Source organism: Bacillus rossius (genome assembly GCF_032445375.1).
Source record: "Bacillus rossius redtenbacheri isolate Brsri chromosome 4 unlocalized genomic scaffold, Brsri_v3 Brsri_v3_scf4_1, whole genome shotgun sequence".
Lineage (NCBI taxonomy): Eukaryota > Metazoa > Arthropoda > Insecta > Phasmatodea > Bacillidae > Bacillus > Bacillus rossius.
Window position 1 is genome coordinate 20,002,287 of NW_026962010.1, and position 21,160 is coordinate 20,023,446.

Sequence of the window (21,160 nt, forward strand, 5' to 3'; positions counted from 1 at the left end):
GTTAAATTTTGCCAGAAATACACATTGCCTGTGTTAATGATTAAATACTTCTGCACGTTTTTTTTATGCATTAGTTTTGTTTGCGATTTGTAATGCAACTCGGTAGGTACCTACGAAAATCCTAACCTTAACTTCAATCAACGTGATTCTACTAGAACAGAAATTGTTTCTTGGACATAAAAAAAAAAAAGCAGCAATTTAATATAATCCGAAAATATGTTACATGTTATGCATTTTAACAAATGTTATGATACGTAAACAAAACATTTTTAACCAAAATGAGTTTAAGGCAAACACTGTCCCGAAGGTAAGAAATTTACTTATTGTTTTAAAAAATTGCTCTCCTAAATCATTATATGTTACGTTTACCGATATTTAGTTAAATGATTTGTCTTAAAGGGGGGGGGGGGGGGGGGGGGGAAATCAATATTTTAATAAATATTAATGCATGCACGAAAAAAGTCACAAGCTTGCCAACATTCAGTTGAAGCTGAAAATTTCCCTACTATTCAAATTAGTGTTTTAAGCATATTAACTGCAAATTGTACTTTCTACGATCAATGTTGTATTTAAATTAAAATTTATTTATAATTTTAAACGTAAGTCTTACTCCAGAAGGTATTTTATCTCGGTTTTAAGCCACTGCAACTTTGTTTTAATGTTTGTCAAGTTTGCGTTTTTGTATAGCAACTAGGGCATTTCAGAATAAAAAAAATGTAGAACTGCAATAGCATTGAGTGTCCACTCTGTACTAGTACTTTATTTACTCTATGCCAGCGGGCTGATTACGAGCACACACTTTGCGTTATAAGTTGCGATAAATAACGAAGGTTTGCGAAGAATATCGCAGGAACCAGCAACGTGATTACGAACACATCGTGTTTCGTTAAACTTCGAATATTGATGACGTTGTGGCGGTATATATCGCAAACTTTGATTACGAGCACACTTTTCAAGTGATATTTATCGCACCGAGCTACGTTATATATCACGGGCATTTCAAGTGGTGATACGAAGCGATTGTGAGGTAAGTGATATAATTACTCTTAAAAATAATGTTCTCCCGTCCTAAAAACGGCATTATAATCGCACATTATTGTTTTAAATATAGTCGAGTACGATGTAAAGCGATGAAGTTAAACGAAAACAATTGTTTTAGGTTAGCGTGTGTATATTTAACACGCGAACATTATTTTTAACATGCTATTTCTGTTTATTAATTGTACCATGAAATCATTGTTTTCAATGCATAGTTTGTGTGGAATAATTATGAAGTGGTTTAAATACGATCAAAGTAGGTAAGAAGAATACATAAATGCCGTGTCATAGCTTATCAAATTAATCCTAACCTAAAGAGCGATATTATTTACACGCACATTATGAACATAGCATAGCTATAAATAGTTCAAATAGGCTGCTTATGCATATTTTGTGTTTGGGTATTTGCTCAACCGTTGCCTACGAACGGCTCAACATGCATTTTTGTTTAATCTGTGCGCTTGTAGACTTCAGACAGTAAATGGTATATTTCTCTATTTAGTTTCAGAAAGCTATTTCCGGCCTCCTTGTGTGTTCAATTGTGCAAGAAATTTTTAATTTGTGCTCATTAATTTACATATTGGCTCTATTACCTAAGTGTGTTAACATTGGTAATTGTTAACAAGTGGGGCTGATCATAAAACAAATAACTTGATGAATAATTTATTTAGGAATTCCCCTCCTTAAGCAGGATGATTCTATTAAATAACATTTCGAGCTTTTATGTAGGGGAGGCGAGGCTTTATTATAAAAATAAGTTTATGAAAACGGTAATTTTGAGTTCCTATTATTAACCTTGATACTTATTTCTGTTGAGATATTTCAAGTTGTTTACTGTTTCAATTGTTGGTTATGTGTGGTTAGCTACACTTCAAATACTGCAAATCTATTCATGTCTACATTTGGTTAGGTTAGCTGCATTTTAAATATTGTATAATGAGGTAAATCTGGTGAAAAGCTACTTTTCCATATGTTTTTTTTTTAAATTTATTTATTAGTTTTCAGACATTGATTCCAATAATTAACATAGGCTATCAATACTGTAACATTGTTTTACTAATAGAAAATTAAGCTTACCTCACCTAACCAACCATCCACACATATTTTGTAGTACAATTAATGTAACTAACCTATCTTAACTAACCATTCACACAGATCCACACTATTTTTTTTTGTTATTTTTAATTCATCTAACAAACTTAATGGTGGGAATGGCTGGTTTGATTAGGTTAACTACAAATACAGTACTTGAAAGTAGTGTAGACAGTTTATTAGGTTATGGTAGTTATATTAAATATACTGTGAACTCATTTTAACAGTTTTTAAGAATTATATATTGTAACACAGCTAACTCTAACCTAACCAACCACACTACAGTTTATACCTATTATTTTTGTTGGTAACATAACTTAAGAAACAGTTCACAAAATCACACAGTATTTTTAATGTAGCTTACTTAAGCCAACCAATCATTCTCATGTATTAAATTTTTTGATTTACCTAACCTAACAAGCTATTAAAATGGCATTTTTCTAGTTTAACTGCTTAAGGAATTACAACACACTCATGGAGAATTGTTGGAAAAGAAGTCAAAAAGTTAAAATTGTTTTTAGAAATTAAAGAAAAATGAATGCAGTTATGCATTACATCGAGGAATATTAGCTCAATAATACCATATTAAAAATTATTTCTATTAATCAGGCCCTCTTGTTAACAATTAGTAGCCTACCAAACTATATTACACTAATTTAGTTAATGTTTGAAAATATTTCAGGTTCTACACAATGGCCTTTGCTGCCTTTCTGCTAAATATCGAACTGGAGGAGAAGGCAGAGAAGATTGTTAAGAAACCATCAAAATCCCTTCGAATTGCCAGATTGCACCCTCATAGCAGTTGGAAAACCTTAGAAAATGAAGAAACATGAAGAAACAAGCTATGCAATTTAATAAATACTTTGTTATCAAGTTTGTTGCATTTATTAAAGAAATTGTGAAATGAAAATAGTGTTCACTCATTTCCATGTTACTTTTGAGTATAACTTGGATATTATATTAAACACATGTTAACTTTTTGTTTTCTGGTTTCAGCAGATGATCTCATTGTCCTGAGAGAGTTGGCAGTGGCTTTTTTGAACCATTGTTTTTTTTTGTGTGTAAAAAATAGATACTATGAATCATTTAATGATAGGTTGTTATTTAAAGTAAATCTCATACATACATGTGCTGCTTCATGTTTACAGGTTTTTTATTTAAAAATTTTGCAATTTCAGACTTTGTTTTGGTTTTAAACGAAAAATATTTACAAAGAGTGTATTATTTAATAGCTCAATTATTTCCATGGATGGTTATAATTAAACAATTATTAATATTAACTATTAATAGCCTGTCCAATAAAAAAAATTAATGCACATGTCTGTAAGGATACAAAAAATGATTTCTTAACACAATATTTTCTCATAATTGGCAATTTTAGCACATGCTTCCAGCATGCCTTTTAACTTTCCTTTAAGTTCTTTGATGCATTTTTAATCAAATTTCTTGTTACCATTTCAGAAGCACATATTCCCAATGCTTCTCATCAGCTGCCAGCTATCTTTCTTGAATGCTGCTCTTTTTTTTTATTATTTTTAAATTGTACTATTAATCATTACCAGTATGAATTGTATAGGTTACACTAGGTATTATAGAGGCAGAGTTATAATAAAGGAGGTGCTAATAACAAAGCACACATTCTATAAAGTATGCTGACTAAAAGTATTATCAAGGTTTTTCCAGTCAAAGATTTCACAATGCTTGTATATAACCATTCTTTACTTTTTTTTTTTGTGTAAACAAGATATAACATGGAAGAATTTCATTAGGCTAGCTGACTATCAATGCAAGTTCCAGCAGGTACAACTGCTAGTTGTTGCCAGTGAGCCCATTTGTATACAGTATAGACATTGTTTCATGTGGATGAATATAAAAAAAATATGTTGAACTAATTTTTATTATTGTAAGTTTAGAATCAATGTAGGTATGTTTATTGAGACCGAGACAAGTACAAACAAATTAAATGGCACACATTGCATTTAGTTAGATAATTCAGGAACAAATATTGACTTAGTATGATTCATCTTGCGATAAAGTTTGGTACAGCTCCATTCCTTGCACCTCCCCAGTCAACACACTGCATCTTAATATCTTATGAATTGTTATCATCACTCACTGTTCTTATCTTTCTATTTATCATCAGAATAACCAATAACCATTAAATCTGTGCTTAGATGTGTGTGAATATTAAAATAAGCAATTTTTGAGATAGTATTTAGAGATCAAATCAAATGTTTCTTAAAATATGTGATGAAGCCTTTGAACAGCTTATTTAACTATATTAAGTAAAATTTAACTTAAATAAAAGACTAATACAGTAAATTAATATGTAACTGATTGTGACTGATGGCTATTATAACAAATACTTATGCATAAAAAAACTCTTAGGTTTCTTGGCTATCTTATGAAAACACAAGGATTGTAAGAGGTCTTGTTTTAATAATGAACCTACCAGGGGTATATGTAGGGACAAGAGGTATATATGCCTCCCCCAAAATCCTAAAAGAAAAATCTATATTCCCCCCCCCCCCCCCCCCCCCCCAAAAAAAAATAAAGCTAACAGCAGGCTAAGTGCTATACCACTTTCCTCCTCCCCATCCCCCTTCCTCCCTCATAACAAAATTCTGCATACACTTCTGAGTAGAACAACTTCAATTTTAATTTATTTTAATATGAACTATTAACACTTCCATGTTCATGCAAGTCATTTTTTTGTGTTTCATTTTAAATGTAGCACACCTCCAATTTCTCTCTGTCAACTTTCAGGTATCTTAACTACTTAATTTTCACCACTCTTATTTTAAACCCACTACACCAATCTCAAACCAAATTGGAAGCATACCAGTATTGAAAAAAATATATATTTAATTTTCAAATAAATATTTGGAAAAGTATAGGATAAACAAAATGCATGACTACCACAATATAATGTCTACCAGAGGTTGAGGGACAAAACCACCTTCTAGAATCTACATCATTCCCAATGATGATGCTGTACCGAAGATTTGGATAATTCTCTGGTCAAGGCTGCTCAGAAATATAACTTGGATAATATTGCCAGCTGTTATCTTAGCAGCTATTGCTTAAGCTGCTCTTTTTATTACAGCATATATCATGTTGATCCATTACTGAATTTAAAAAAAAATGGATTAAATAATTGGTATGCATGTACATCAGAAATTGTTCAAACTGAATATTATTTTACATATTAAACCATCAATTTCTAAACTTGCTGAGAAAAAGTAATCTATTAATTTATCTTAATGGGAAAAGGGGGGCGGAGAATTAAAATTATTGAATATTTCAAGACAGTTTTTAAAATAATTGCAGCATATTAATAATTAACATACATGTTGGATCATTAACCAACTTGAATGCCATCTTGAAAACAAAGTTGTTTACTCAGTACTTATTCAGTACTTACTCTAATTACTCAGTACTTAGTTTCACTTGTTTAAGTCATTGGTGAGATTAAATTAAACAGCAATTAAAAAAACATAGCAATGAACTTTCATATCCTCAGATTATAAAAAAAAATACTGTTCTTACACTGAAAATTTTCGAGAACTGTTCCATAATAACTGTTTAAAATGTCAATCTTTTTAAATTGAAACATTATGGGCCTAATTTTATCCTTAGAATATGCAACCTAACACACTGAAGAGTTTAAAACAGACTTCAAAAAATGAAAATACAAAAAGTAGCCCATATCTTCTCCATTGTAATTGAAGGCTGCTGCTTGCATAAAAATTGTAACGCTATATTCACCAAAGAAAAAAATAATAAGAAAACTAATATTTTGCCAATGTTAATGGTTTTTAATGTCCCTAAACGTTTGTTAAGCCTCTTTGCCAGTTAAATCCACAGATACATGCAAGCTTCACATTCATTATTTGAAGAAAAATTGGCTGCAAACTCTCTGTGGCTCTTAATAAACCACACCATGATTTCTGTTGGGCAGCAGTAACTTTACCAGTGCCACTCTAAGGCTTATTTTAACTGAGAACACAAATATTCAACACAGTGTCCTCTTTAATAGCGGCATGTGCACTCTAATCAAGAAAACCACAAATTTAAATAATTTACTGTAATTAAACTTTACCAAGTGTACGAAGGGAGTAAAAAATGTTTGAGTGACCTATGATATAAATATTAGCAAAATTATTTTTATTTACGAATGGTACTAATATCTTGGAAACATTGTTTCAAAACACTTGTATATAAAATCCACGAAAGCACATGAGTATTAAAATATATTTATAAAATTTTAACTGATTAGATTACATAAACTAGAAAGCTCACCGCTGGAAATATGTTAAAAAGTGTTGTTTTTATTAGGTATGCTAATAACCACATATATGTATAACTTTGAAGTATAAGGTTATGATTTTACACAAACACACCAAACTTGACTAAATATTTGTTAAATTCCATTCTTCATATCATATCAATAATAGGTAAAATAAAAACAGACACGGGTTCGTGGTAATTAGTTGTTCCTTTAATTTTGTAACCTGTAGAGTGGCCTCATTTTCATTCTATTGAAGTTTAAACATGCTTCTCGTTCGATGTTTATGTTTACATGGCAAGACGCAGTTAGCCACAATGACGATGCAAAATCTTTAACTGCATTTTTAATTTAAACTTCTACGAAAAAGGCAGCAAAAAAGCTTTAAATACTTTATTTAAGAAATTAGTGCATTAAAAAAGATTATTTTGTTCTCAGTAACACTAAGTATTCATGATTCACTTACAAAATAGTCTGTTCGACGAACATATTAATTGTTCAATTGTTGCTTGTCCTCTGACGTCATGGATTCGTATCGCAGGTTAGCGTTACCGTGGAAAATAACGAAACGCATATCGCAAGGTGGGTCGTAATCACCAAATGCGATACGTGTTTCGTTACCGCGTGAAGAATAACGCTAGTCGTCGATGGTGTTCGTAATCAGCCCGCAGGCATAGAAACGGGGGAGGGGGATGCGGACAAAGAAACCCTTCATGACGTCATGTGTCGCGGACAGTCTATCTATCCAGGCGCGCGCAATGGCACGCACCTACGCAATTCAGTTACAGCGCCCGCAGTTTTTAAGCAATTTGAACAACTTTTTTAATTTTTTCGTATTTGGACAGATGATGCAAAGGCACATATTAATATATAGTACCTCCATTCTATTACTGACACCACAAAGTGTAATTTTTAATAAGATTCCATTACTATTTACTTTCATTTTTTGGAAATCTATATTATTATTTTAATAAATTGGTGTTTTTTTAATGGTTCCTGAAAACCTTTACGTTAAATCGCTGATTTCGTTAAATCCGTGTTCGCAAAATCGGGGTTCTACTGTACTCTAATAAAAAAAATTACAAAATATTTTAATGCGCGGTTTCTTACTGTTTTTTTCCCAGCATACAAATGTCAAAGATGTCTGAAAGTTTCATCATTTTGGACCTATAGGTTCGGAGTTCATTGGCAGTGCAGAGAAGTTTTGCAAGCGGGTGACACAAATGCACACAACAGTTCTTATCTTCAAAATGATATTAAGTTAGCAGTCTCATTATAATATATATGGCATTGATTTATCCCAAGACATGCAAAAAGAATATTTTGGCGGCACGATTTAAATCACACTGGCAAAAATTCACAGTCTTTACACAAATAGTAATATCTAACGCAATATTCGACGCAATGCAGGCTCGGATGCACATGAATGTATCTAGTCTCCTGACAATCGAACATTATTTGCGATAAAATGTCAATACATCTGGTATCTCCAACACGATGCTTATTTGTCTTTTCACACCAATCACTCGCACTTAAAAATGTTTATTCGCAAGTAAGTCAATGTCTGTCCAGTTACACAGTTCGCTCTCACTGGAGCTAGGCTCAACAGTGGTTCGCCTCTTACCTTGCGCCTGTCCACACACACAGTCTCGCGCCACTCAGTCGCCGCACTCTCTCGATCCCGTCGATCCGCGTTGCGCCGCTCTCGAGGGAGTCTCTCACCCTCTTCGCTGATGTCCCATTCCCTTCACTCGCAGAAATCTCCGAACTCTTGGAACTCTCTCAGAACTTTCGGAACTCTCGCGGAGGCCGGCGTCGCTGCTTAAGTGTCCGAGACGCCCTTCTCGAACCGATGAGAGAGTCAGTGAAGAGTCACGTCATCCCAGGCCGACCCAACGCTCGAATAATCGAGAATGGTTTATTCAAGCCACTCCACGTGGCGGCCTCTGTAAGCCCAGAATTCCCAGGCCGCTAAAGGTGATAATAGCCCGAGGTGTGACAATGCGCGGGGTAGAGCTATTAGCATCCTCTCTGCTTTCCTCCCTCCCTTCGACGGTGACCCCACCGTCGCGCGGTACAGACTTCTTCTTCTTTTAACAAAAAAAAATCCCCATATCCTTTAATTATCACTTGCATATGTTTATTATGCTGTGAATTTCGTTGCAAAAGTTTCGTCTGATTTTTAGCAATACCGAGTTACTCTTTTCGCTAGTCCAGCCGCGCCTCCTACCAACGAGCCTAGTGCTGCCAAAAAAATGGCAAAACACCTCCCTTTTTTACGCGTTTATTCTTTTTTTTCCTTTCTGAATCTTATGCTTGCTCCTAGCCTGCATTTAACAGCCATTATTTTATTAACGCTCCAAGCAGCGATCTTCTCTCCTAGCTTAGTTAGCAAGTTTAGTGCAATTTGTGACGCCTTTTCGGCTGAAATACACTCCGCTTGATGCCTGTGTTCTAAATTATTACTCTTTGAATACGAAATATCGTGCTCTTTGCTCGCGCTGTCTAAAGTATTTATGCTTGGGTCTCCACGGGCTAGACGTTTCGCAAGTTTGGTTCCCGGTCCGCAGTACTGATAAGTTGGCAAATGTAATTTGAAAGGCAATTTATTTATCAACTAGCTTTTACCCGCGGCTTCACTCGCGTTGATGTCCTTAATAAATAAGTATCAAAGATTATTGCAAAGAAAATAAATATGGCAATTTTTTTTTATTGCGTGACTGGGATCATCAGTATTTTTTAATAATTCTAACCTACAATTTAGCATAAAAAACTGAAAACATGCTTTATTGAAATATGTTTCACTATTATAAAAAATAAAGTTTTATATACGTACTACCATTTTAAAAAGTTCAAAGTATTAACGTATAATAAATTAAATTTTCTTCAAAAGATCTTAAATCGGAGTATTATTATAGGATGCTCCTGTACACTATGTTACATGTTTTTTCTTTCCGGTGCAAATATGTGTAGATTTCGGGCATTGGACACACGCGAACAGGCTACATATAGTTAGTTGGCCATGGGAAAAGCATGGCTTTTCCAAATGCACCCCTGCTACCTGCAATGTTTGCTCTTGCGCTTTGTTGATGGTAACAGCAAAAATAAGCCTGACGGGGAACTGAACTCTTTTGAATTGGAACGGTAGATCAGTGAGGATAATTGTAATTCTAGGTATAATAACACTTTCCCCTTTACCGACACCTGTTAAAATAGTGGTACCAAGTATATTCTGCCCAAATTGTGTGATCCGAAGCTCGTTCCATTACATAGTCGAGGAGTATCTAGATTTTGCATAAACATAACTTGTACATTTAGTTTCAGTTGATGTTTATGTGAGGGTACACCCGAAAGTTCAAGTGAATTTAAAAACTCCGCAGGATATGAAGTGCGTTGTTCTGTATCCATGATTGTATATACATTGACAAATACTCCATTTTCCCTTGCACCTCTTTTAAAATATAAGTGTTGATTTTATTAACGATATAATTTTTTGGCATCAATATTGCTCTTGCGCACAACCACTGATCCCTATTCAAATTTTGTTGCAAGTCGGGGAAAACTTGAGTAATAAGATTCACATCATTTTCTACTAAATTACAAAATTCTCTTGAAATTAAAAAAAAATATAACCTTCAGCATCAATGTCCAAACAACCATTACCGAAGAAAATAAACAGACACCTAACCTCAAAAATTAAAAAAAAAAAAGTTTAAGTATTGCTCGGCGGTGACAGAAAAATAAAAATAAATGCGGAAGTAGATGCTATACTAAATTGAATAGTGAATTGACCGACGGTATTACAGTATTAGACAGGCAAATTATTTACTGTACTTATTAAAACGCCAGGTGGCATTAAATTTCAGTCAAATTATTCAAACTCTCAGACAATCATACATATACATACCAATGTCAATTTTTTTGCCCTTCGGAAAAAAAATTTATAAAGAGTGTTCTATGTCCTTTACTATACCTTTGAAATTATGCACACAAAGTTTCACGATGATCAGTTGAGTAGTTTCCGTGTTAAAGAGTAACAAACAAACAAACAAACCAACTCACATTCGCATTTATAATATTAAGTAAGGATGAGTTAATAAGTCCTTTACCTTCTACACTACTCCTTGCACGATGTATATCACCATAACTTTGTTATGTATAAATGAGCCGTTTTATAGTTTCTGCGCTTTAGTCGTAACAATGGAGGTAGTACCGCAAAAACGCTTCTTGACCCATGATTATTTGATGAACAGGTAAGCAGCATCACGGACCGCTGTTGCCAAATACTATGTATAAGATGTACAATTGCCGGACCCTCAAATAGTAGGAATTCCTGTAATTTAATATAATTTATCCAGCATCCTAACGGAGTGTGTTTCGAGATTATTTATTTGCATAGCAAAGTGTGGAACAGCCAAAGTATACATGTTTAGCACAGGTGTTGTCTAATTTTAAAAGGATTAATTTTTTTTTTTCAATTCATGTTTAGCACAGGTGTTGTCCAATTTTAAAAGGATTAATTTTTTTTCAATTTCGTGAAAATGAAGACGTCATTCCACCAAGTAAAGTTCCCCCAAATTCAATTATCGTCTTTGTTGACACTGCGTGTGAAAAACATTAAATAGTGCAACAGTTTTTTTCCCCCCATGGGACAACATGTATTGTGTGACTGTTTTTATTGAATTCAGACGTACAGTCAAACTCGAGAGCAATTGGTTCGGGATACAGCAAATTTGATAATTTTATTTAAAATGGATCTTCTAAATCTCCAACATGTTTACCACGAACACGTCACAACTGACATGTCATTCAATAATATAAACATGTTGGAATAGCAATGATGGGTACGGCTTTATAGTCATAGCTAAGGATTTTCCTTTACATAAAGGACGTTACCGCTGTGGCTTCGATCACTTCATAGTGCTTCGTTCTTGAAGCATGAACTTGACCATCTCCAATTTTGGAAGCGGCAAAAATAAACATCAGCAAGAGTCATGCCTGACGTTAACAGACTATGGCCACTGTCAGGTCGGCGGGAAACGTCTGTGTGGTGTAGGCGTTCGTATTCACGCAGCAGATGCAGCCACAAGGAATTACGTAGATGTCGTTCCTGGTGCCACCACACACGCATTTAGTGCAATGGCGAGTAATTTAGAAAAAGACACGAGTCTACCAAAAAAAATGGACTTTCACATGCACAGGATCTTCATACCACTGGGGAACCACACATAACTTATGTTGAGGGTTGCTGTGTACTTTTTTTAATTGTGTGACTTGGTGCCTTCTTGCACCACCTGTTGGACCTTGGGCCAGTGCTGCGATCTTCGGACTAAACGGACAGTTAGGCATCATCATAGCATTGGTTCGAATGTTGATGTATGTTCTCGAACATTTTTTGGTCCTCCGGGCCGGATTATAACGCAAATCAAGATTAGCAGCTGATGAAAGTGTTATAATAGCATCTAGGGAAGGATTTACAAAATATTTTACACGGGAAATGGCATAAGGACCTACATCGCGACGGTAGAAATTGATAATTATTAGAAGAGTGAAATTATGCGGCAGTGCATCTATGTTTACGGTTATTAAGGGCACACAAGAGTCCTTACGCGGGGATTAGTGAAGTTACGCACGCAAAAATAACTAAGCCAAAAACAAAGGGAAACTCTTACCCACTAGATAAGCACAATGGCGGCACAAACACCGGTATTGCAACACATAATTTTCAACTTTTTATTGGGCAAGGCCGATGAAGTCCGTGATTCGTATGAAGCGTTGGAGGAGGATGCATCCAAATTGGAGGATTTTAAAATTGTATTTGAGGAAGTTATAGAAAAAAGGAGTGAGTTACTAGCAAATTTCTTTGCAATGTGCACTAACCCCCCCAGTGATACGGTCGATATGAGCGAAGTCAAGCAACAGTTCGAGGTTTATGAAGTAGTGTTCCGGGAATTGCGGAAATTATACAATAAACAGATGTCAAGCCAAAGTAAGGTTAAGGCACCAGGTGACACAGTGCCTAACACTGGATCGCAAGCCATGTTAATTCCCCACGTATCAATGTTGCCTGCATTACCGCTACTGGTGTTTGGCAGTAACCATGTTGAGTGGAAGGGATTTGTGGAACTATTTAACTTGGTGGTTGGCCAATGTTTGCACTTGACTAAAGTGCAAAAAACTCACTTTCTGTTAGGATGCCTTAAGGGCGAGGCGCGGGACTTAGTTTGCAACATACCGGTCACGGAAGGTAATTATGATGTAATATGGGGCCTTTTGGAAAGGAAATTCTTGAGTGTTCGGATCACAGCGACCATCCATGTGCAAAAAATATTGCATTTGGCTCAAGTAGACAGTCGCAGTGAGAATGCCCATAGCAAGTTTGTAGCCTGTGTCGAGAATGTAAATGCCCTGAAGGCACTGGAATTCCCTGTCGAAAAGTGGACTTCCTCTTATTGAACATTTTGTTAGAGAAGCTTGATTCACCTTTGAAATAGATGACATTCCCTCCTACCGCAATCTCTTGAAGTTTCTGGACAGGAGGGCAAAGGCAGCAGAGCAAGTCCATCTGTCTTCAGTTACGAGCACCAGGCCAGTCTTCTCACAAAACACTTCAAGCAACCGGATTCTTAACATCAATAAGTGGCGACCGATGAATGTGTCAGACTCAAACATACTGTTACGAGCGCGCTTGGCTGCAGTGCTTGGCGTCGCCGCGCTCGTTCGGGCTGTCTGCGCCCCCTTCCACCCGCATCCTCTCCCTGGTATCTCGTGCCATACTATCTCGCGACATCCTGACCTTCGCAGCGCGCACCTGCCTCAGATCGAGTTACTTAAAAGAGGCCGCACTGCTGCATAAAAGGACTCAGACATGTTTATCGGCGCGTTTTGTATGAACCCGATGCTTGTTGCGTTTATCGGCGTTCTTTGAGCAGCCGCCGCGTCCTTCGAGGACTCACGACGCGTTTCTGGGCATTTCGACGGCGAAGGTCGCGCGATATCTCGGAGACATGCCCGATTGTTCTGGACGGGAACCCAAGGGCTATACAAGGAGGTTGGGCCGACCTTCGAGTGCAGTTCAGTGGGGAGTTCTCCCGCGGCGGAGTTTCCGGGCGATAGTGCCGCGGGTGCGGCAGAGTGGCGAAGTCCTTGGACGAAAGTTCCAGGGCGGAGAGTCTGAGTCTGAGTGGGGAGTTCTCCCGCGGCGGAGTTTCCGGGCGATAGTGCCGCAGGTGCGGCAGAGTGGCGAAGTCCTTGGACGAGGGTTCCAGGGCGGGGAGTGAGAGAGTTCAGTGGAGTCGGGAGTTTTCCCGCGGTGGAGTTTCCGGGCGATAGAGTCGCGGGCGCGGCAGAGCCCCGAGTGAAGTTGCGAGCGAGTCGTCGTGTGGGATCTCGGCGAAGGGTGTGACGGCGGCGGCGGAGTGCGGCGACGGAGTCCCGCGGCGGAGACCCACGAGGGGTGCTGCGGTCAGAGTTGCACCGGAAGTGCGGCCCAGCGAAGTGTGTGAAACGAGTGACTGGGGAAATGACATTTCTTTAAGTGTAGTTAATAATTTGCCATCTTAGAAGATTATTTGTAAGTGACAAGTAGTGGTAATAAATAAAACTGTGTGTGTGAAATAAAATCTATTGATTGGGCTATCCTTTACGAACCCCCGCAGGTAAATCGTAACAATACCCTGTTTTAGAAAGACTACACTTGTCTCAACTCAAGACAACCTGAAGTGTAGTGTGTGCGACGGATTTCATGGATTGCACACCTGCCAGGAATTTTGTTCAAGGTCGGTTGAGGATAGACGGAACTTAGTGCAGGCGCAGAGGCTCTGTTATAACTGTCTGCGGGGACAACACGTGGCAGCACAGTGTAAGTCTAAGTTTCGCTGCCAACTCTGCCAGGGCAGTCACCATACACTCCTCCACATTGCCACGGGACAGGGGCCTAGGAACTACGCAGCGAGCTCAGATGACGATGGACGGGGTGAGGAAGAAAGTCCAGCAATTACCATATGTGCATCAGAAGAAATGAGGCCGGTCAATCCACCCACCACAGTGCTGTTAATGACGGCATTGATACGCATCAAGGACGGTGCGGGTCAATACCAAGTGGTTCGTGCGTTACTAGATAGTGCTTCGCAGTCCTCCTCCATCACAGAGGCGTGTGTACAACGGCTGGGACTAAGGCGACATCGCACAAATGTGAGTATTGCTGGGGTTGGCAACACTTTGATTCCAGAAGCCAAGGGATCAGTTATTTGCGAGATTAGATCACACCAATCACCAAAACTTCACATGACCAGCAGGGCATTTATTCTTAAAAGAATAACCAAAGACCTACCATCAACCAAGACTGCCACTGGGAGCTTAGTGCATCTAGATGGCCTGCCGCTGGCAGATCCCCAGTTCTTTGTGCCCAGTGCCATAGACATGCTGCTTTCTGCGGAGGTAGTGGCAGAAGTAATGATGGGTACTAAGATTCACGGACCGCCTCATGCCTTCCAAACCCTATTCGGATGGGTACTGGCAGGCAATGCTCCATGTGCACAGTTCACTCAGCAGGCATCAGCATCATTACTGATACGCACTGACATGTCCTAGACCTCGCTCTTCAACGGTTCTGGGAGGTTGAAAATCTCCCTAGTAAGACCTTCACATCCAGGGAAGATCAGATCTGTGAACAGCACCTCCAGGAGACTCACAGGTGTGACAACCAAGGCAGGTATATGTTGAGGCTTCCTTTTGCACGTTCAGCGGACATGTTGGGCGAGTCATTCACAACTGCCCTCAAACGATTGCAGGGGTTAGAGCGTAAATTATGTCGGTCCCCACAGTTGCTTCAGCAATACCAGCAATTCATGGAGGAGTACGAAAGCCTGGGCCACATGTCAAGGATTGGGGCACTGACACAGGATACCGACAGCAAGGTGTCTGTATCATTAAGGGCAGATGCGCGTAACCGACCACTGTACATTATACCACATCATGCTGTGGTCAAAGAAGATAGTTTAACCACTAAGGTATGCGTAGTATTTGATGCATCGTCGCAGACGACCAATGGACCCCTCCTTGAACAAGTTGCTGTTGTCGGGTCCTAAATTGTACAAGGAGGTTGCTGACATAGTGCTGAATTTCCGAACATCAGCAATTGCGATAACAGCTGATGTATGCAAGATGTATCATCAAATTGTAATTGATCCTGAGGATAGGAAGTTCCAGTGCATTTTGTGGCGAAATTCGGTTAGTGACCCAATACATATATTTGAGCTGAACACAGTAACGTATGGACTATCATCTTCACCCTTCCAAGCGCTCTGAACCATGCAGCAGTTGGCAACAGACGAAGGCGCTAACTATCCTTTAGCTGCTCACACTCTGTTACATGATGTGTTTGTCGATGATATTGTGACCGCAGACGATACTGTAGGTGATGCACAGGAATTGAAAACTCAGCTAGTGGCACTACTCGGAGCAGGTGGCTTCCAACTTCACAAATGGTGCTCCAATCATGGAAATGTAGTCGGCACCCATGACACTGCTCAAGCTGATATGAAATTCGACAGTACGGAGTCGGTGAAGGTGTTAGGAATACATTGGACTCCATCAAAGGATGAGTTTTGCTACAAGGTAAAGGTACCCACTATACCGAATACCAAACGTGGTATTCTGTCCTTCATAGCTCGATTGTATGACCCATGTGGCTGGTTGGCTCCAGTGATTACAGCCAGTAAAATTCTGCTGCAAGTGTTGTGGACTAAAGGTCTTGGTTGGGACGACCAAGTTGACGAAAACGTCTTGTCTGAATGGGAGAGCTTTACAGCAGCGTTACCATTGTTATCTCGGGTACGAATACCTCGATTTATTCCATTGCAAGAATTGGACGTTCAGTTTCATGGGTTCTGTGACGCAAGTGAGAAGGCCTATGCTGCAGTCATGTATGTTAGGTGTGTGACAAGGAGCGGTGAAGTTACTGTGCACCTGCTAATGGCAAAGTCAAGGGTCGCTCCCCTAAAGACATTGTCCACTCCAAAACTTGAGCTCTGTGCTGCACACTTATTGAGTAAGCTATGCTTACATGTTTTGGCACTTTTCCACCCCAAGGTCAAGACTCCAGTGTTGCATGCTTGGCCAGACTCAACTGTTGTCCTAGCTTAGTTAAGAATGTCTGCACACACGCTGCAGACATTTGTAGCCAATAGAGTGGCCGAAATTCAGATTGCTGTGCCACCAAGTGCCTGGAAGCATGTTCCCTCAGAATGCAACCCAGCTGATGTAGCTTCTCATGGATGCTTGCCAGTTCAACTGCTGGACCAGTCTTGCTGGTTTGGCGGTCCTGGATAGCTGTTGCAAAAGGAAGAACATTGGCCATCACAGGCGATGAAACACCACGGGAGCATTCCCGAACTGAAACCACCCTCAGTTGCAATATTGGTTGCTCAGCATGAAGAGAAGGGGTCAGAGGACCCTCTAGGTCTTATCCAGAATGCATCTTCATTGAGTAAACTTCAGGCTGTGACAGCATGGGTCCTGCGTGCGAAAGCAGGATTCCAGAAACAACAGTACTTACAGGACACATTTTAACCTTCAAGGAAAGGGAGCTGCTTTAACGTACCTGATCAAAATGACCCAATTATATTTCTTTAAGGATGCCATCACTGCCATCAAGAAAGGGGAAACATGTAGCAAGAATATTCAGGCATTGGCACCCTTCATGGACTTGCAGGGAGTCGTCAGGGCGGGCGGCAGGTTACAAAATGCCTCTATTCCTGAGGGGACTAAGCAACCTATTCTGTTACCGGCGCAAAGCAAACTTTCAGAGTTAATTGTGATTCACTTTCATGTTGGCCACCTCCATGCGGGCCCACAGACTTTGTGTCTGACACGGCGTCAATACTGGATAGTCTCCGGAAGAAGTCTAGTTCGCAAGCTGTTTCACAAGTGTATGAATTGTTTCAAGGTGAGAGCTATGGCATTGACACCACTAATGGGCGCACTACCAGTCGCAAGACTTACTCAAGTCAGAGCGTTTCACTCTGTAGGAGTTGATTTTGTAGGGCCATTTCTCACTACCCCAGTCAGAACACGAAGAAGCGTGACGTATAAGACCTACATGTGTTTGTCTGTATGGCCACTAAGGCGGTACATCTTGACATGGTGACTGATCTTTCTGCAGCCGCATTCTTGGCCACCTTGAAACGGTTTGTATCACTCCGATGAACTCCCACGGAAATCTACTCTGACAATGGTACTAACTTTGTGGGTGTCAGTAACCACTTGAAGGAACTATACAAGACTCTGTGGTCAGGCAAGCCTCGACAGCACATCCTGTGTAAAGCAGCTCAACGAGGTATCAAATGGCCTTCAACCCCCCCGCAAGCCCTCACTTTGGGGGCCTCTGGGAGGCAGCTGTTAAAATAGCAAAACAACATGAAGCGAGTAGTGGGGAACCTGCTGCTTATCCTAGAGGAATTTGTCACTCTGCTAGCACAAATATCAGCGGTGATGAACTCTCGGCCATTGTGTGCGCTGTCAACAGACCCTGACGAGTATGATGTACTCACTCCAGGTCATTTTCTGGTTTTCGAGCCAATGACTGCAGTGCCAGACCACGATTTGATGAATCTTTCCCTAAATAAGTTGGACAGATGGCAAATTTTTACCCGCTTGCAACAGACAATGTGGAAACGGTGGAGTGTGGCGTACCTCCACACTCTTCAACAACGTGCTAAATGGACCACCCCAACACCTAACGTACAACTAAACCAGCTGGTTTTGGTCCAAGAACCCAATCTTCCTCCACTTAAATGGAAGACTGCCAGAGTCACAGCTATCCATCCAGGCCAAGATGGGATAGTGCGTGTTGTCACACTGAAGACTCCTCATGGGACATTTGTGAGACCAGTGGCTAAAGTTTGCCCATTGCCCATGAACTAACCATACTAGTTCTTGGCTAGTTCACATTCTTGTTAGGGATGTCGTAGAGTTAAGTAGGTTTTTTTGTCTAGATGTTTACCTGGTGATTATGAAAATACTTATTTTCGGTGGGCGGAATGTTGAGGGTTGCTGTGTAATTTTTTTAATTGTGTGACTTGGTGCCTTCTTGCACCACCCGTTGGACCTTGGGACAGTGCTGTGATCTTCAGACTAAACGGACAGTTACACATCATCATGGCGTTGGTTCGAATGTTGATGTATGTGCTCGAACAACTTAAAAACACACAACTTAGAATAGTCATAACTTAGAAACCTAAAAAAAATCCACGTAACTTAGAACTGTCATAAGTTAGAACGATCATAACTTAGAAATATGCAACGCAGAACCACACAACTTAGAAACATGCAACGCAGAACCACACAACTTAGAAACATCGTAACGTAGAAAGTCATAACTTAGAACTATCACAACTTAGAACTGTCATAACTTAGAAACACGCAACTTAGAAACACACAATGCCGAAACACACAACTTAGAATTTTGGATGAGAAAGCGTATAAGTAATTTGAAAGGCTGTAGCGACAAAAAATTTTTTGTACTCTCCCTCTATTCAGAGATGTACTCTTGTGGTGAAATACCGTATTTACTCGCATATAGGTCGCGGCAATTTTACCAGATTTGATGGGGGAAAAAAATTAAGTGCGACCTATATGTGAAGAAAAATTTTTGAGGAATTTTTTTTGCAATATTTTGCTTTAAAATGTGAAAAAGAAGTTTATATAGGTATAGGCAAATTTATTTACAATTTACACATACAGCGAAACCCCTTATTTACGTTACCGTTATTTACGTTTTCCAGTTATTTGCACTATATTCTTCAGGTCCCGTTTAGTTCCTATTTAGTCCAATACAATACTTTCATGCGAATTACGTCTCAAAAATCGAATCCATCCCGCTATTTACGTCACGTAACAACCATAAACAACCAGAAAATACTGTGGGTACTTTAAGAGTAGATAAGATTAGCTAGTAGGCCTAAAACATCGTGAAAAACGTAACGTTTATAGTCGGCAATGAACATTTTAAATAGCAAAATATACATATTTTATAACATGAAAAGTTGCTTTTATTTCTAAACATGTAATAGTTTAAGCCCAGGCATGTAAAAGTCAGAGTAATTATAGCAGGAGACAATCTAAAATGCGCGAGGAAAAAACGTAAACTCACGAATGTATAAACGTGGCTGATTGTTAAGTTCTGACACTGTATTTATGTCACAACTTAGCCGAAATACTGGTACGAGACAAACTTCACAAGATAAAATGAGCGGAGTCTTGGTAACTGTTTTATACGTATTTTATAATTTCGGAAGTATTGCACAGTTGACACATTTTTTTAAACAATTTATTTCTGGGGATCGTAATTAATTAATTATTGGTATCAAGACATCAAGATGAACGTAAACTTGAACATGTCACGGCAGCGAGAAAACTGGTGCGTATACCAACAAACTGGTATTAGAACTGGACAAAACTGGTACACGGGAGGTGGAGCTTATATTTTTTTCCGCTAAGCTCGCATCTATTGGCTGGCTGCTGATGGAAGGTCACGAGTCTGGGCGGAGCGTTGAGTGAGTTATACTACGCATGCGCAACTCGGAGAACAGAGAGAGCCAGCCGGCGGCTATGCCGCGCCGTAACAGCTGATCGAGTACAATGACCTTTCTCCGCGCACGGCGCGCTATTGACAGTAAATTTCCATCAATTTGCGGCCATTTTTTAAAATTTTTTTTACTGTGGTGCAATGCGTATGTGTACTGGTGCGACCTGTATGGGGGGAATCTTAAATACCAAATTCAAGACCTCAAATTATGGGCACGACCTATGCTATATGCGATGGCGACTTATATGCGAGTAAATACAGTAGTAACTTTCACGTTTAGTTTGTATCTCACTCTATAGGTGGTGCTGTCAGTTTCACACATAGCTAGATGAAGATCAGGTAAGGTTTGCCAGCCAGATCTGATCAACACATTTGTTTGATTCCGGGTTTCATGGATAACTTTAATTTTATTTTAGTAAAAACAGTTTTTTTTTGTGTACTACTTATAATAAATAAAATGATTCAACTCTATGAACTTTGGACTAACTTTTTTTTTACTAAATATATAAAAAAAAAATTAATATAACTTTTCCGTCTCTGTGACCTCACTGATGACAATACGTTAACCCTTTCTTGCCGAACATATTAAATACTTAAAATTTTATTTGTTTTTCTGCGGAATTTGAATAAAATATTTACAATTATGTATGCGAATCTTTTACAAAAAAAAAATTTTTTATAATTTTTATTAAATTTTAAGGTGGTACTAATAAGTACCATCAGTCATTCAAAGTATTTTTTTTTCCCTTCAACAAAAATTTATAATTTGCACATACTAGTGTTTATATTTATTATTAAAAATATTTTCCAATATATCACTTGCATAATAGATTTTACACATCATTAAATACATACAGTCATTTAAAAATTTACATAAAATAAGTAAAACAATTTTTTTTTGTCTTGAGCATATTAAGTTTGCAAAAAAAAAAGCTCTTGCATTTCATGTAGTTGAATCGTTTAAAATTCAGTGTCAGCAAGTATGTACCAATTGACTCCTCTTTCTTTCCATCTTTAAGTGTATTAACTACACCCGTGAGTCTTGTTGGTGTTCACACTGATTAGAATACAAAGGTAAAAATTGTTTAATGTTACCCAAAATAGTACAAATAAAGGTATAGGTATGTATGTAACAAGCAGTGATAAAAATTAGG

The 21,160-nt window shown here is 38.6% G+C and overlaps 1 long non-coding RNA gene across 1 annotated transcript; it reads left to right on the forward strand.

Moving 5' to 3' along the window:
* Positions 1-775: 775 nt before the first annotated feature.
* Positions 776-4,685, forward strand: LOC134541674 (uncharacterized). The gene is made up of 2 exons (XR_010076678.1): positions 776-1,027; positions 2,813-4,685. It is a non-coding gene; the product is annotated as an uncharacterized LOC134541674 (long non-coding RNA).
* The last annotated feature ends 16,475 nt before the right edge of the window (positions 4,686-21,160 follow it).